General features: G+C 39.9%; 1 long non-coding RNA gene across 1 annotated transcript in view; it reads right to left on the bottom strand.

Annotated features, from left to right (window-relative positions):
* LOC120506921 overlaps positions 1-14,617 on the bottom strand; it is a 28,463-nt gene extending 13,846 nt beyond the window's left edge. The window contains exon 1 of the long non-coding RNA XR_005628637.1: positions 14,117-14,617. This is a non-coding gene — a long non-coding RNA (uncharacterized LOC120506921). The remainder of the gene's footprint in view (positions 1-14,116) is intronic.
* Positions 14,618-16,690: the final 2,073 nt, after the last annotated feature.

Here is a 16,690-nt window from a genome sequence, read left to right as displayed (position 1 = left end):
CTAGAAGGATGACTCCAGGAATGTTTCACTGCAAATTTTTCATAGCTTTTTCATCTCTGGTTGCCTTGGTGTATGGCCCTATACTTAAACTATTTTCTATGGCCTGGAGAAACAGCCAAAGGCATTTTGAATCATTTCACATTCAGAAGGAGTGGCCTTCGTGGATGTGGTTTTAGCCCACTGGAAAAATAAAGGTTGCAACCTACTTATTAGCCACAAATTTTGCTGTTCCATTGAAAGAGGATGGGTTTGAGCTTTTGAGCCTGCAACATTACCATTAATAATTTACTAAAGACAACAGTCCTGTATCACCCATCAAACAATTTAGGCAAAAAAATCAAAACAGTAATTTACTGCAAAGGTGAAAGGACAGATCACAGGCTATCAATGGTCTCCTACAGATGTTATTAGAGAATCACATGAATACACAGAATGAAAAGGCAAAGTGGATTCTACTTTTTGGTCAAGTTCTTAAGAACTGTGAAGATCATTAATTTAATTCTATGCTCAACCATGAAATCTGCCTATGCTAGTTATTAGATTAGCAGTATTTTTTATTATTTACCTTGAAATATTAAGAAACACATTCTTAGTACCAGGAAAACCCTTTATAGAGAGCAGGACACCAGCACATACGGAAAGGCACGTTTCTCACGTGCATAGTTGCACACTGGCATTTTTGGGAGAACTGTGCCCTTGTCCCAGCTGTATTACCCTGCTTTGCTGGGTAACCATGAAGCCATTCCCTTGTCTTCTACCACAGCTTCCCCCTCAGAAAAGTATGAATAATTTCAGGCTTCTTTGGAAAGAACTTTGAAATCTATGGGTGGAAAGCATTGTGTAAGAGCAGGGTATTAAGGGTAATTTATTTATGTCTTGTTCAGCTGTGTAGATACTGGTCTAAGCACCCCTACAGCAGCAATCACAATAAACATTACACTCTTGGCAGGTAAAGTACTTCTCTTGTGTTCACTGCCCAAACTCTTGTTCCAATTTCCTAGTCTCCAGCAGCTGAAATGCAGAAGTTCCTTTCCATCACAAGTTCTGGCCCATTCTAGAGCTGGGCCTGTCTTCATAAGGCCCTATGTATCCCAGTGCCCAACCTCCTCTGGCTTGGGTGCTTCCTTTCTCATTCCCACACCCCATTATGTGACATAATGTCTCACAAGATCCATCCCTTGTTGTCTCACCTGGGCAGTGACTCCCACTGAACTACGTGCAGTGTGCCAGCGAAAGTAAAAACCTCTTCCTCCCTCTTCCTCCCTCTTCCTCACTCTCTCTGTTGAGGGCTGGCACAATTTAGTAAAAAAAGGGGGGAAAAATAAAAGGAAAATAAATAGCAAAGCATCAGGGTGTTTTCTTGTCTGGAAGCACAGCATCTGATAAGGATGTGCATGATTATAAGCTGCTGACAGCAAATTGGAAGAATGCTGGTTTGCACAGATCTCCAAGCAAGCACTCACTCTGTCAAACTTGGCTCCCCACCCCATGAGAAAAAGTTTTCAAAATACGGGGCACTCCCTAGTCCAGTAAAGTTCACAAGCATCACTGAATTCAAGGGGATGACAGGATGGTTTGCATATCTGACCATTATTATGTGAATTTGAGTGGAGGGGAGGGGACCAGCCACCCCAAAGACAATTACTTCATTAACCATGTGAGAAATTTGCAATGTTAGCATGAAGCCAATCTGGTTTACCTGAAAATTAATTTAAATAATGCATAGGATAAAGCCTTGAAATTGCCATAGAAAATACTCTGTGGGGCTCAAAACCTATGTCATAATCAGTCACAGTTTCATTAGGTTTTTCCCTAATGTTTGGTCTCCCTTTTAAACTACTACCTGACACAGCTTAGTCACTACCAATTGAAAATTAATTATAGGTCTGATCTAAAAAATTAAATCTTCCATCCTTTCTTTATTAATTCCCAAGGCAATTTCTTTCATTTCTTTTCACCTTAATCTGTTTTCAGCCCTACATCACCACTGTCTCCCTTTTAAACTACTACCATTCATATGACACAGCTTAGTCACTACCAATTGAAAATTAATTATAGGTCTGATCTAAAAAATTAAATCTTCCATCCTTTCTTTATTAATTCCCAAGGCAATTTCTTTCATTTCTTTTCACCTTAATCTGTTTTCAGCCCTACATCACCACTTCAGAACTGTCATTTTACTAACACAGTATTAACTTTATTTTGATTCATAATAAAACATCACAACAGAGTTATTCTTGGTGGTAGGTCTGTGCTGCCCTCCTCCCTATTTTTTTTTTAATCAAAACAATCCTTTACCATAGCAACTTTTCTTGGCTAACTCCTCATTCCAATAACTTGTGAGCAGCAACGACTTGACAACACTGATCAGACCACACTGTCTCTGTGCCAAATTGAAAGGCCACTCCTCTTTGGAACAGTGAATGCAATCCCAACGTTACAGGATGAAGCTGCTGCAGGTCTCTCAGAAAGCTCGTATTCTTTAGAAAGTTACTGAACATTAAAAGTGGGCTGTGCCAAAACTTTCGGAACTTAGAAGTAGCTCAAGGGAGCAACTCCTCCCTAAGCCTTTTAATTTATGATAGGAAAGGAAGAGCTATGAAAGTTAACAAACATTTCATCAGTAAAGGAAAAAAATGTTCAATTCAAGAAAGTATCAGACAAGGAACAAAAGGTGCCAGAAGTCTTGCTGAACCAACTTCTTCCAACAATACTTTAGTTACTATCAGTTTTACATTACATTTTTAAGTACATGTGAAAGCAGGAGCCCACTCATTTAATAACAGTTGTTATTTCACCTATCTAATAATACCTTTCACAATTACACCTTATGTAAAAATATCACAATATTATATTTTCCTTCAAAAGTTTTCTACATGAATTTCCTCGTGACTTAAAGCTAAATATATTAAAAATATATAAAAACTACTTCAATATTCATACTTATGTTTTCATACTGCTAAACTTTTATAAAGTTAAAATGCAAGGAAAGGAGCTTTGATTGTTATTGAAAGATTTGAAAATTATTGAGAATTATTTATAGTATCACAATAAGAAATAGTGCCAAGAGTCTCAGTAAGCTATCCCATGCTTCCAAATCAGCACATTTTAAATTGTTTAAAATTATTTTTATTACGAAGAACTTCTATTTTCCAATTAATTTTTGTTCAGAAATTTCATCAGTCTCTGACTGCGAACCAACAACTTGAAAAAGATTTTACCTGCCATTAGGAAAGAAATATCCAAGAATGTAACATTTCAATGTAGCCAAAAATCTGTGGAGATTATTAAAAGTGAGTGATTTTGAAGAGGAAGTAGCTACTATGTAAGCATAATGCCACCACATAAATATAGAATCCCATAAATTGTATGTTAGTAAAAAGTGGAAGGGTTTATTTCTTGGTATAATCTCAATGATGCCATTCCCTATTTTTCCTGAAAATTGCCAAGGTTTTGTAATTCTTTCAAGGTTCAGCTTCTAGTCGTGTTGCCGGACATCTGCATGCACAGACAAGACAAGTGCTGCAGCAGTGGTAGAGATATAGTCACAGGATAGGGAGCAGTCATGCCCCTTTTGAGAGCAACCTAGCTCTTACTGCTCGGGTCTACACCTGGAGTATTTGTTCTCTCCAAAGCCATGAAAAACAACAGTTAATTCACCTCCACTTCTGAAATGAGCCTTTCTGTCTATGCTCTTGTAAGCTAACATCTCTTCTTTGTCCTTTCCCTTACTAAGTCCCAGACTTTGCTCTTTCTATCTCTTCATTACCTCAGCTGGAAACTTCAGTTGTTGCATGAACAATTGTCAGGCTTTTCATGATGTATGTTCCCAATGCCTTCAAACGTAGCTAATACTGACTGTTCCTCTGGTCCAGTATAGTTTCTGTTTTCACCTTTACTTCCTCTACTCAGACCCCACCAAGATGTGTGAGAAAGTGATTCTGCAGGCTTTGTCCAAAAACTCTCCAGGTCTCACTCTTCAACTTAATTTTCCTACCATAAACATGATTTATATTAGTTTGATTTTTTTTCTCGTGTGTAGCCCATGAATCCACCTCTGCCACTCCATTTGTATTGCTAATGTAGGGCTGCTTATCCACTCTTCTTTGGCAACCTGCATTCTCTCCTATTCCTGAAATAGAAGATATTTCTCTTCTCCTGTCCCAGGGAAAACTGCTCATTGCACATGACCTCATTGCAACCTTAACCAAACCAGAATCAAAGTGTTTTGTTAACGACATCATTAACTGGTAATCATGACCAATATCAATAACAAAACAAATAAACCACAATATTGAAAGATTTGAAAATTATGAGCATCATGAAATGCTCATGAATACCCACAAGTTTCTAAATCGCCTTCTACAAATAATCCCAAGGACTACTGGCCCATACACACAACTAAGTACATTCATGAACACACACATACAGTGGAGTGTGGATCACAAGCTCTCCTCTCCTGGGAGTCCAGATACTTGCAGACACCTCCACAGGGAGATATGGATTCTGTCACTTCCTGAGGAATCATGCTGCACCCTAAAATCCACAAAGCACCACCTGCACCAGGTGAAAAAGCATCCCAGAACAGTGCACATGCACACCCTGAGTTTCTCCACCCCACACCATCAGGCCCTCAGCTGGATGCAAGTTAAAAAGAAAGTTACTGAAAACTCTATTTAAACTTTCACAACAGCATGGATTTTATTTTGACTATTTTTTATTCAGTATTGATAATGCACTAATTATTACAACAGACTGATGCTTATGCTACAGGTGATGGATGTCTCCTCTGCAGCCTACAGAAGTCACCTTCTCTGACTTTTCCTCAATTCAGTTTTGTAATTTGTACCCTTCTTCCTCTAAAATGTGACAGCTGCAGGGACAATGGCAACAGCCAATTTGGATAGCTGCAAAAAGAAAAACAGGCTTCAATCTAAAACCCCAAAACTCTGTGTAAAGACCCAAATCCGTCAAATCTGAAACTTGTTAGAAGAATATAGTGCTTGTCAACATTTTTGTGAACTGTTCCAAAATGTGAATGCTAACTGATTAATTTCAAACTGTTTTAGACATTCCAAGGTTGTTTGGAGTTGTTTTTTCTCAGAATGACAATAGAGTATTTTGGAATGAAGCCTGATATATTTTTCACAGGCTGAGAAATTAATAAACTAATTCAGTAAGAGCTTGCTTTTTTTGGCAAACCTTATTGTGTTTGCATTCTCTATCCCTTTCTTAGTTTGTGTATATTTCTTGTTTCAAAAAAACAGTAACATAAAGTCATTTGAACTCTGTGTCATGGAAGTGGTTACATTTTAGCAGTGCCCTTCAAGCAATCCCCAATTTTATCTTAGTTCCAGCCTCTTCTCTGACCTGAGATATTCCGCATCCTCACACACGAGTACCTTTCAGAAAATCAAAGGCTCTTACTTCAGAAAAAAAAAAGTATCTATATTTTCCCTTTCCTTTTCTGACATTTTTGTCTGAGAAAAAAAAATCACCTTAAATCCTAACTAAGACAGAATTGTATAAATAAATAAGATATGCCGTTTAGAAACCAAAACTTTCTTGGTAAGCAGCAATTGATTCCCAACTTTAATAACAGCAGAATCTTTAAACCACTAATACTGTTACCAGAAGATTATTTGTGAATCTATTAAAAAAGACCTAAAATTAGGTTGGTACAGAAAACACAAAAGTAATTAGCTATATAATATTCACAGAGACTTAGTTGCAGCATCTTCTGTCTGAAATATTTGCATTATATTTCTGTACCTTGCTGATTCACAATTTAATTTCAAGCTCCAGAAGAAATCTTATCTTCTGTCCTGTATCTTATTTCCTCTATGTGATGTCCTAAATTGCACTTGAAGCCTTGCTTCAGAATTTTTCTAAAGAAAGTTACTTCATTTGTTTTGGCACTTTCTCTTTGCAATTTTTCCAGTTGTCTTCTTGCTTTCATTAAAATTTTTTAAAACATGACTCAAAAGGATTCCATCAGGCATTGCAGATGACAAATAGAGATCATATCCTATCAGATGAACATTTCTGCTGATAGAGAGAAAATATGAATGATCCTGATTTCTTTGAAAATTTGTCTGCATCAGACCTAAAAAAATCAAAATTCATTAGCTCTCCCCAAGACAAATGCCTGTGAAAGATGGTGTTGTTGAATTAACTGTGTTTCTTTCTCTGGCCTATTGTGTGCTATCTTTTCCAGCACATCTACTTAGAGTTCAGTAGTTCAGATTTAACTCAGTGCCAGTGCTCCTTTGTTGTATCGCATGGCACTGCTACATGGACAGGACAAGATTTTTTTCCTGCTATTATTCTTATGTTCACAATTATAACTTCCTTTATATTGAAATTACCATTTCTCCAGATGCCTTTGAGCCATTCTTCAGTCAGGGTACCCCACTGCAGTAGGGCAGACAGGCCAGTCACTGCCCCAGCAAGAGTTCACAGACCTGCAGTATTCACGCACACACAGAAGAGTCCTGCACTGCCAGCTTCTGGCTGCTGAAAAGGGATATCCTGGGAACCCTCAACTTTCTGAGAAGCAGCATTGTTTACCTGAACATGATCACTAGGAGTCAAAGAAAGGGTGAAAAATAACAAGCTGCAAACCTGATCAGAATGTGTGAACCTAAGATTCAAGAGAAGTCCTTTCTTCAGTTTTAGTCTTTCTTTTTTCACAGTACAGTTCCTAGGACCCTTCTCCCTCCTTAGTTTCAGCCCATACAGAGACATGTAAACATTACATTTCTCAGCAGCAGACCCTGGATCATTCTTCTATTGACTCCTATCAATGCCCACCCCTACCTCTTACATATTCACAGGAAATCCTCTGTTTTCCTCTATTTATGCTCCCTGTTGTCCCACTGAGCCATGACAATTACACTTAGACCAAGAAAGGCTTCTAAGATAATCTCCCAGACATGATGTCTGATCTAGTATCTGATCTCCTAGTCTCATTGAATGGGAAGATTTTACTCACCATCTATTCAGTGACATGTTCACTGTTCCAACTGGTACAAACATTTGAAAGGCAGAAAATCTGGCAAAGATCTTTCGAAATTCCTCTCATAAAACAACCTCCTTTCACTTGATAGATTGAGAAGAGATGCTTTACATAGTCAATATTACAAGTATGTTTGTGGACTCTGTTTATAGTCTTATTTCAGTGCAAAGCAAAATAGATGAGAACATAATTAAATAGAGAGTTGAAAAGCACCACAGATTACTATAAAATGATATGAACTAAACAATTCAGCTTCTGTAATAGTAAACATGTCTATCCCATTAATGTTCTTAGAAAGAATTAATACAATGATAGATACAAATAATTTGTTCTTTGCAAAGACTTTTGAAAACCAAATCTCCTACAAGTGGCTCTTAAGAATATTTGGAAATCATTTGAGAGTGCATCTACAGCAGAGTTTTAATTCAAATCTTCCCCACTTTCTGTGGTTTGGGTTACAGTGTGGAGCTGCTTCAGAATGCACAAGAAGATTTTCTTCCAGAAAGATCTAAATCAGAAGATGCAGGCATACAGCAGACCTGTAACACTGCAAATTCTACTGTGTACTTATACTCCAGACCGTATCAGAAGAAATCTAGCTGAGTACAAACTCCTAAAATGCATGAGGCACGTACATGAGGGACTCCCAATTGCTTTGGTCTACAGAATTACACACATTGGAGATGTTCTGCTGACTGACCCAGACCTAGTCTGGGACTCACATGCATCCTGTGAAAGTTACTATATCAACTTGTCTATCCCAAGATAGGATGTCCCTTTGAGGCAGTAAAAAATCAGCCTCATGTGACTAATAATCTGTCTTTTGGGTGGTAAGACTAAATCCCTCAAAGCAACTTACTATACAGGGAGAACTGACTTGTCTCAGAGAATGTACTGTATGGAAGCTGGTTGTGGGAAAAGGCTGACGTGGCTCAGCACACCAGTCGAGTGAAAAGGCTTAAAAGGCAGCTAAGGGGTACTGGGGCAGATGGGAGAATTTGGAGAGACCCTGGGGTCTGAGGGTAAAACTGAGATGGAGCAATGGACCTTTTTTGAGGTATCTGTAAAATAGGAATTTAGTAATGCTTGTCTTATGGCAAACTCTCACCCTTTCTCAGCCACAGAACAACAGAGGAGGAGGAGGAAGAGAGGAAGGAGGCAGCAATTTGCTGTTTATGCAGCAAGCTCTCCTCTCTAACAGTCCTTGTGCCCCTTGGCATAAGCAAAGCTGTTGGCTCTGCTACTGCTGGCTCCTTACTGCTCTGCCTGAGCAGCAAGTTGGCCCTGTCTGTCTTGAATGAGACACCCAAAGAACAAGGGTCTTCTCTGGTGCACCAGCTTACAAGCTGCCTCGCCAGCCTTCCTGAGTGAGACAGGTCCAAGGGTGGTGCTATGACTCCCCTCTGCCTGCAGCCATATTCTCAACAGCCTACAGTTCTGACATCTTGATGAGGCTAATTGCAAGCCTCAGAGGTGACAAGTGTCCTGAGACAGTTCACTGCAGTCAGATCATATCTAGCAGCTAGTCTAAATGAGAGAGGCTGAGAAAAATGTATGCAAGGTCAGCAAGCACACCAAGTCTCCCTGATACCAAGAATTTCCAAAAGCTCTCTAATTGTTATCCTTGCATTTCTTATACTTAAAATACATTTCTCTTCAGTCATTCTCAGCAAAAACAAAAACTGTTCTCAAGACTATAGTCTTACCTTGCACATTTCCCTGGTATTTTGCTGCTCTTTGGGTGTCACCTGGCAATGCACCCTAGCCAGCAATCTAAAAAGAGAATTCCAGGTAGTGTTTACACTGGCCCTTTCCTGCAGCTCTCTCATTCCCCTCTGGTACAGCTTCTCTGTGTGCAGCATCAAATTACCATGTTGTATTGCAGCCATACGAACTATCTACATTTAGGCCTGTTTCAATATTCCCTCAGAAGTCGATATTAATAATAATAATCACCACACTTTTCAATATTAATTCTCTATAAAAGATTTCACTAACTGCCTACATGTGCTTTGGATCTCAGCCTCGTGACTCTGTGATTATTCACAGAAAATATTTTACATAAACCCAGTATACTGTCTAACTGCTTAGAGAGAGAGACAGCAGCTGAAACAGGTCTGTGAAAAACAAGAAAATTAATTTGTTTTGATGAGACTAACCAAGAAGCTTGGCTGAATGTCCTACATCAGAAGCCTTGGCGCATCTCCTCCACATTGAGGTACTGTGACATCAGTTATTTTTTGTTCACTGAATATTTTGATAAGTCAAGTTTTATCTCCTGCAGTAGTTATTTCAGTAGGGTTGCTTCAGTGAAAACAAAGGTAGAACTTGTACCTAGTGTGCTGTGTTAGCTTCCCACATGCTCTTTCTCTCTCTTGCTTCCTCTCTATTTTTAATGTCTCCTCTTGCTGTGTTTTCACTGAAGAAGCACAGCCAGTTGCAAGGTAGCTTGCTTGCTTGCTTGCATTTGAAAAAGCAAATCTGGCTGCTCTCCAAGATTTCTCATTTTCACTTACCTTGAACATTGCTTAAAACAGGAACCACATGTATTTACTGGTAGGCAACCCAATAATTTCATTCTCCACAGGAATTTTGGGATGCATACATTAATGCTATAAGGATGGGGGAAAAAGTTATCCTGAATGAGAAACCCAGTGTTTACAAAAGTAGTGCTTGATACTTCAGGGTGGAATTTGGTTTCATTCCCCAGCATGTTAAATCATAACTAGGCATGTGTGATTTAATATAGCAGAGAGATTTCCTGATTTGTTTTTAATTGCCAGTATACACAGACTGCATTTTCAGCATGAGTTATTTTTATTTGAGATGAAAGAAAATGGGAACAATAACAAAGCCTTCATGAGAAAATACTTTTCTGCAGTATATCATATTGACTCTGCCTTGCAAAATGTGAGTTTCAAGATGTCATGATGCCCAGAAAAGGAAAGTATATGCCTAAGGTCCCAGATCAAGAAAGGAGTCAAGCACAGCTCTAAATTCAATGGGACTTAAATAGAGGCCTTCTTTAAACACATAACTCAAAGTCTTATAAATCAGGATGGATTTTTATATATACATACATATACAGTATATATATTTATTAATTACTGTTCATTGTAATGGATTCACTAATAACGGAGCCACATGTAACACATACCTAACTTGGTTCCCATGACATGTTTAAAGCTAAGTTTTGTCCTGTATATGCCCTACAGCTAAAGGTAGCTTGTTAGGTAGGGAATTGGCATTTGTTCATTCTCAGCCCTTCATCTGTATTAAAAGACTCACATCCTACTGTAACATTTTCATTTTGCAACCCCTTCAGGCCAATAAAAAGCATAATCATTTTCCTCCCCAGTAACTGCATGGACATCAGCTTTAATTTCAGCACACTTTTCTCTTCCTAACCCTTTTTGTCTTGTAACAGCTGGTCAATATATTTCTTCATTATGCCCCTTTTTCCAAAAACAGCCATGCCATGCACCCAGTAATATACCTTCTTGACAAGACCTTTGTCCTAATTGTTACATCCTTTGTAATTTTATGCACATCCTACTGATGGATGTAGGATGTCTGGGAGGCATACATTATAGATTCTATTTCCTCCACCACACTTATGCAGTTCCTGTGGAGAATACATGCTATCTGCAACAAATAATAAAGTCTAAAAAGCCTTTGATTAAAGTTGCCGGTATGATGGACTTTGATACAGAGTTTGTATTTGCAAATAAAATTCTGCTTAATTTTCCCCAGAACTTTTTCAAATGTATGTACAAAAGCTTTGTTTATCCATTTGATCCTGGGAGATAAGCAGCAGTTCTAACACGCTTTAGTGAATGTGTCTGAAATTGTTTCAAAACAGTTGTGGACTGTTATCAAACAATTACTTCAGATAATCCAGAAACAATCAATAAAGTCCATGAGATTTTTTTATATTCTGGCCAGTCAACACAAAGCTGTGTGCTGGGACGAGCACCAGCTATAGCTACCTATATAACTGATTTTTAATTAATCTCTGTGAAATCTAGACAATTTCTATCTCATTTATGTGTCCTGTGACAAAGTAAAGGATTAATCCAAAGCAGTTATTAAAGTTACAAGCTGCATTCTCAGGAAGCAGAGTATTTTCTGAGGCTGCTCTTTCAAAAGCCTACTTATTCAAAGTAATTCTGCATACTAAACCATGGCACTCTTTCAGTGCCCTCTCCTCCATACTTTAGGAGTACTTGAACTCTTCCAGTTCTGGACATAAGAACTCTGGCATATTTGTTAAAAGAAATATTACACTGCTAGCAGGTTGGGCATGTTAACACTGGATAGAACCTACTAGCTATTGCCATCCTTCTTGATGACCTTTTTCCTTGCTCATGACAAATCAGAGATGGGGTTTAAATTAAGACAAACAAGAAAAATAAATTTTCCATTAAAGAGTTAAAAGACTGTCCCTTTTGACTAACGGGTCAAAGTATTCTAACTGCTCAAATCCCCAGCAGACAAAGCAGTAATCTTATACAATTAAGAAAAAGGGAGCAAATTAATATAGGCCAAAATTACACTACAAGTAGCACTAGTAATTTTGGTTCCAGGTTTGCATTGCTCTTTAGGACATAATTAATCTGTCTGTTTTTATGAATCAGAGACATAATTAAGATGTTCTTAATCACCTCATTTAGGTAGTGAAGGAAAATTATTTAAAGACCAAATCAACTGCAGATTGTATTTAAAAAAAACTAACAAAAATTATGAAACCAAGTGATTGGTGAAAAACATGCATCTAAACTTTAAACCATTTTAGAAACATGTTAATAGATAATTATTATTTAAATATTACAATACCTAAAACCCCCTACCCTCTTCCTACCTTCCCCTCAGGCTAGCAACCATTAGTGCAATTGGCTGATTTTCTAAATGCATCCTCCTTAGGAGGAATCTTAAGTCAGATGATCTGAAGGAGTGGAGCATGAATAGCTCTCCAAATAATTTCAAGGGAGGATCTCCATAAACACAGAGCAGAACAGAGCAGCAGAAGTCGGTGACTTCTGTACCAGAGACTGACAAATGCAAACTCTGTGGGGAGAGAAGGTGGCTGCTGCAGGGAACTCTCAAGGACCTGTGAAAGTGAGGACAAAAAAGCATGGGGAGCCAGAGAAGTACTTAGTTCAGGCAGGAAGCTGAGGTGGTCCTTTGAACCTGATTGTTACTGAACCATCAGACTTCAGGCTGAAAGAGTTCTGTGCAGCCTTTGCAGGCCTGATGAGAGTGCTGTGCTTTATTCCTCTTCTGTGACAAGGACAAGTTACATCTCCTCCTCTTTGCTGTGTGGAAAGAAAATGTTGAGGAACCATGTAATAATCTCAGAGCAGTTATTTTGATTCTTGTGTTTATGATAGCTGACATCTGACAGGGCCCTGAATGCTCTCATGGGTTCTGCAACCTGTCTCCTGCTCCATCTCTGGAGTCTGGCTCCCTGTACCTAAAGACAGCTCCATTTTGGTGCAGTGGTGTCTCTTTGGTCAGACTCTTGGGAAAGAGCTGTGAGAGGCCTCCATGGGGCCTCCATTCCTTGCCTGAAGGTGAGATTCCTTGAAGGTGAGATACCTTCAGGCTTAGGCCCCTGCTTCTAGCTGTTGCTTTTGAGGTGTCTGTTTTATGAATATTTGTCCCTAGATCCCATAATTCTCTTCTCAAAACTGAAGACAACTAAAATACCCAATTAGCTCCTTCTACCTGCTTTTAAGACAAACCTCAAGGTGCAGTAGCTGGATTAAGGAGAACACTGAGACTGAGGGCTCGTCTCCACATGAATGGAGAATTTTTTGACCTCTAGCTAGTGGTTAACCCAAATCCCTCCAAATGAAACTCAAAGCATGTCTGTCAGTAGAGAAAGGTGTAGCAAGACATAAGGCCAGACTATACCTCTTGGAGTCATGAGGGAGAAAAGAGACCATAAAAACAAGAACTTCTCAGGTCTCCTTTCTGGATTTGTTTTATTCAAATTATCCAAAACACAAGTCGATATACATTTTTGTTCATTGGCAGGGTGTTAGATGTGTGGTAAACAAAAACACAGACATAATACCTGTTTGTGTAATAGCCCACTCAGAGCTGAGTAGCTACCCTCAACATGCACACTCACCTCACCCCAATTTTCCACCTCTTTGATCCCTGAAAATATTTACTTTACACTGAAAGCCAAAACCTCCTTCTACCCAACTAAACGAACAGCTGCACAAACTTCTGAAAAACATCTCTGAAGTATTTTTCTACCAAAAAAAATTTTTAAAATATTTTTAAAAAAGCCTAACTTGATCTGTTTGATAAGAATTATTCTCTACAAACTTGCTGTCTCTGTTCATGGATCTGTTCCCTTCTGGAAATATAGGTTGCATCTCCCTGTTTCGCTGTAAAGGGCTTCTGTGTGATGAATCATTTTCATATATGAGATGTATCAAAAATTGGCTTAACACTTTTGGATCAGCAGCCACAAGTTTAGGTCTGACTGGGAGCTTCTCAACACTTTATACTTTGGCCTATGCTGTATATGTTTTGAACTACTACAGAGAAAAAGAAGATAAAAAGGAAAAAAGCAGTCACTTCAGTATGTACAATAGCACATTTAAGTTAGCAAACAGGTTCCAAATAACTAAGAGTAAAATGAGGGTGTTCAGTTCATTCTGAACATAAATGCCCATGTCCATTGAAGTCTCTTAGGCCTAGGTGGCTGAAAACAAGCTCAATTAGCCAAAAAAAAAAAAAAAAATCCCTGAAATGGCTGAGAGACTGACTAAAATATTTTGCAGCAGACAAAAAGGAAAAGAAAACCAAGATGTATCAGGAAACATGGAGGCACGAGGCACAAGGGATGGTTATTTTTGGTGGTTACAACAGAATTCCCATTAGCAATTTGCACTTTGAATTTAATAAGATAAATATAAAGCATTCATGCAGTTTCATCTGCCATGTACACCATGTGGCCGTGCTGTCAATTTTGTCTACGGAAGGGATTAGACTGGGACGCCTCCACAAGCAGCAGTGATCTCTCACTCACAAAAAGCAGCATGCAGCTTACTATCAATAGTCAAGCAAACCATGTTTTACCTTTATTTATCACAGCATGGTTCAGCTAGGAATTGGAGGTTTCAACAAAAATGAATAATTTTACCAGTAAGCAATACAAACTTGAGATGCCCTTCACCGGTCCCAAAATATCTTGTTTTCCTGGATCACATCCATAGCCTGTATGTCAATGGTAGCTGTAGTCTGGCTGAAGTGACTCAGAATCAAAGCATGAAGTGGGGGGTTTAACACAGGAATTTATACTGAACCTACGATTACTTCATTTTCACACAAACTTGCGGCATTCTGGGCGCAGCTCTGATCGCGTTCGCGGCACCGCGCTCCCTTAACACACCCCGGGGGACACCAATTTTAAAACCAGGGCATTACCCCGTGCTTCGGGACACTTTGCTACGAGGAGCCTAGTAAAATCCAGCGGGGCTGGTGGAAAAACCCCGAAGTTGCTGGCGGGCCGGGCAGGCGGGGCTCGGCTTCCCAACCCAGCTAAACAAACGGCAGATAAGGCGGCAGCGCGGAGCTCGGCCGGGGCCGCGTCTCTCCCTCCCAAGGTCAGCTATTTAGGGACAATAACAGGAACACGCGGCGGCGGCGGCAGCGCTGCCCCGCCCAGCGCCGCCCGCCGGGCCCGCTCCGCCACCTGGCGGCACCGGCCCGGGCCCCAACCCGAACCCAAACCCCAACCAGAACCCCAATCTGAACCCGAAGCCGAAGCCGCGGAAGGCCAGGAGCAGGAGCCCCCATTTTGCATTCGGGCCTGCCCAGCGCCTGCCTGCCGCCTGAGGGCTGCGCCCGCGGAATCCTCTCGGCCCTCAGGGTCCCCTCAGCCCGGCGTCTCCAAGGTTTTCCCGACGGTCGCATGTCTTCTTCCTTGTGAAGCAGTGGTGGGTTTAGATGCATTTTCACAGGCACAGTAGTTGGCTTCACAGGTGGACAGTGCAGTTAAATACTTTGATGGCTGTGTCCTCTTTATCTCAGTACATCTTTTGGGGGTTGGCGACCACCCCTCCAGCCCACACACACTGTGCCCTTATTCCCGTGTGGATGTTCCTGGACTTCTTGCTAGACCAATGTCCCATGTGCTTCCCTGGCCTGTGACTGCAAATTAGGGGCTTGCCATATTATACCAACTGTTTGTCTGTGAGGTAGGGGAAGCCCCTCCATGATACTCATGAGTGAACATATGCTCAAACTCAAATGTGACTAATTCTTCATAACAAGAAAAACTTTGCATTTCCTGGTGAACAGGGTAAGCAGAGTGTTTAAATGTACTTGTTTCAAAGAACTCTGCTTAATCTTCTGAATAAATCGTTTCAGAGAAAAACAGCAGTAACAATCTATTCATTTTTGTATTAAAATAGCAAGAACGTATTTTAAACTAACTATTTTTTCTGTCCCAGGAAATGGCCTGCCTACCTCCTTTTTTAAATACTATTTTTATTCTCTTGGTGGCCTGGATTCAGGATGGAGTTAATATTTTTCTCCATGACGCAGTAGGCAGAACATGCTGAAACTTTATGAACCCAGAAGCATATTCTCTGTGATAAACAAAAACAAACTAAAAAAAACTTATTTCAAGAACTCTGCAACTCATATGGCTTTTACCATCTGGCACACAGTCCTGGCACACTGTAAATCCTTGCAAGTGGTATCTCCTTTACAGACCCTAATACATAAAACCCATATGCCAGTGGCTTGCAGCGGCCACCCCCTCAAGTTGCAGTCATCATATTGTAGCAGTGTGAGATCTTCTATGAAGCCAAAGCTTTTATGGTATTTCAGAAGGTAAAAAAAAATCCATCGCCTCCAAACTGTAACAGTATGGACACTGACAGTGAGGCAACTTTCCATCATGATGCCTTTCTTTGGAAATGTCACCAATCACACTCAACACAGAGAGCTGCGAGTTAAGCAAAGGCAAATCCAGAGAGGGGGATTGAATGTTGAGTGCTCTAAAGATAATTCCAGGGTTATCTCTGGAAAAAATTAAAACAACTCGCATTGAAACATTTAGTAATACAAGATACCAAGGTTACATTTGATGAATACCAACCCTAATGACAAATATACTCTGTGTAAATCTGAGCTCCATGACTTTTGGCAAGGATATTTGCCAGCAGCTCAAAAGTCCTGGCACAGAATATCCACATGCCCATAAATTTCTGCAGGCACAAATACATCTGTTAAATCATTCCTTCATGCTTCCCTTCAATATATAAAGTCCTAAATGTTGAGCAGTTCATCACCAAGCTGTCATAGGCCATCCCTGACCTCCCCAGCACAAAGCGACTGGAGGCCTGAGGGAGCTCAGAGTGGTTTCCCTGGAGCAATACGTCTTCATCCACAGGAACTGAAAGGACACGAAAAACAGAAGGCCCTTAAAAGGTTAGATTACTCTGGATGAGGGCTGTCCTCATGGATTACTACTAGATTTTGATGCCAGAAGGCATAATCAGGTCTAACCCTATGAATAATACACATGTAGTAATAGATCCAGCTCATCTCCTCTCTATACTCAGGACCTTTTGATCTGCTAAAATGAGGCTAATGAAAATAAGGAATGTCTACATCTTACCGAGACCTTGTTTGCTTTCTGTG

Source organism: Passer montanus, unplaced genomic scaffold (assembly GCF_014805655.1).
Source record: "Passer montanus isolate IOZ18808 unplaced genomic scaffold, ASM1480565v1 scaffold40, whole genome shotgun sequence".
NCBI classification, from domain to species: Eukaryota; Metazoa; Chordata; class Aves; order Passeriformes; family Passeridae; genus Passer; species Passer montanus.
This window is presented reverse-complemented; position numbering and strand designations above follow the sequence as displayed.